We start from the raw sequence: 1,864 nt of genomic DNA, 5'->3' as shown, positions 1-1,864 counted from the left end.
AGATTTAGTTTCTTACAGGTTGAAAGAGGCATCAAACTAACACTAGCTCCTAAATCGCACAAGGCCTTCTCTATAATGGTTTTACCTATTACGCAGGGTATAGAGAAACTACCAGGGTCTTTCAGTTTTGGAGGCATGTTATTTTGGATGATAGCGCTACATTCAGCGGTAAGCGTTACGGTTTCGTTATCCTCGAGTTTCTTTTTGTTTGATAAGATTTCTTTTAGGAATTTAGCGTACGAAGGCATTTCAGTTATGGCTTCTGTGAATGGTATGGTTATGTTTAATTGTTTCAGAAGTTCTACGAATCTTTTAAATTGCGCTTCGGTTTTTGATTTAGCTAATCTCTGAGGATAAGGAATTGGTGGCTTATAAGGTGGTGGTGGAACATAGGGTTTCTCTTTTTCAGGTTCCACTTCGTTATTGTTCTCTTTAGTCTTAGCAGTTTAGTCATCAGTTGATGTCTTTTGGGTTTCTTTTGGCTCTTGTTGTGACATGGGTACGTTTTGAGTTCTAGGATCAATGGGTCCATCGTAATTCGTTCCACTTCGTAGTGTTATTGCGTTCGCATGTCCTTTAGGATTAGGTTGTGGTTGAGTAGGAAACGTGCCAGCAGGGGCAGCAATAGGTGCTTGTTGTTGGGCTACTTGTGAGATTTGAGTTTCTAGCATTTTGTTATGAGTAGCTAAGGCATCTACTTTGTTCGATAGTTGTTTTAGTTGCTCGCTGTTGTGGATGTTTTGGTTCAGGAAATCTTTATTGGTTTGTTGTTGGGAAGCTATAAAGTTCTCCATCATGATTTCTAGATTCGACTTCCTAGGGGTATTTTGAGCAGCTACAAGCGCTTTTTGGTAGCCAGGTGGTACAGTAGGTGCTTGTCCAGGTGCGTACAACGCATTGTTGTTCTTATAAGAAAAGTTCGGGTGGTTTTTCCATCCAGGGTTGTACGTGTTAGAATAAGGGTTTCCTTGAGCATAGTTTACTTGATCAGATGGGACTCCAGTCAAGAGTTGACATTCGGCAACTACATGTCCAGTCAATCCACAGATCTCGCAGTTAGGTGTTACAGCAGCAGCGGTGGCTGAAGGAGTGATGGTTAAGTTCTCGATCTTTTGAGTTAAAGCGTCTACTTTAGCGTTAACGCGGTCTATACCACTTACTTCGTACATTCCTCCTTTGGTTTGGGTTTTCTCTAGAGCGGCTCGTTCTCCACCCCATTGGTAATGGTTTTGTGCCATGTTCTCTATGAGTTTGTATGCTTCATCATGGGGTTTGTCCATTAATGCTCCGCCAGCAGCGGCATCTATAGTCATTTTAGTGTTATATAAGAGACCACCATAGAAAGTATGGATGATCAGCCATGGTTCGAGTCCATGATGAGGGCATATTCTAAGCATGTCCTCGTAACGTTCCCAAGCTTCGAAGAGTGATTCGTTATCTTTCTGGGTAAATCCGTTGATTTGACCTCTAAGCATAGCAGTTTTGCTAGGCGGAAAGTATCTCGCTAAGAATACTCTCTTCAATTCGTCCCATGTAGTTATGGAATTAGAAGGCAGGGATTGAAGCCACGCTCTAGCTCTATCTCTCAAGGAGAAAGGAAAGAGACGTAATCGAATAGCTTCGGGACTAACGTTGTTAGCTTTGACAGTGTCGGCGTATTGCACGAACACAGATAAATGAAGGTTAGGGTCGTCTACAGGGCTTCCAGAGAATTGATTCTGTTGAACAGCTTGGACCAACGAAGGTTTCAGTTCGAAATTGTTTGCCTCAATCGCAGGTGGTGCGATACTTGAGTGCGGTTCAGCGCGCGAAGGAGCGGCATAGTCTCTAAGAGGACGAATAGCAGCCATCTCTAACTTCGGGA

General features: G+C 42.9%; 1 non-coding gene across 1 annotated transcript; it reads left to right on the top strand.

Moving 5' to 3' along the window:
- The first annotated feature begins 1,368 nt into the window (after nt 1–1,368).
- LOC131654363 (small nucleolar RNA R71) lies at nt 1,369–1,475 on the top strand. The gene has a single exon (XR_009299404.1). It is a non-coding gene; the product is annotated as a small nucleolar RNA R71 (small nucleolar RNA).
- The last annotated feature ends 389 nt before the right edge of the window (nt 1,476–1,864 follow it).

This window comes from Vicia villosa, linkage group LG2, assembly GCF_029867415.1.
Source record: "Vicia villosa cultivar HV-30 ecotype Madison, WI linkage group LG2, Vvil1.0, whole genome shotgun sequence".
NCBI classification, from domain to species: domain Eukaryota; kingdom Viridiplantae; phylum Streptophyta; class Magnoliopsida; order Fabales; family Fabaceae; genus Vicia; species Vicia villosa.
Note: the sequence above shows the minus strand (reverse complement) of the source record. Positions and strands in the feature narration are given on the sequence as shown.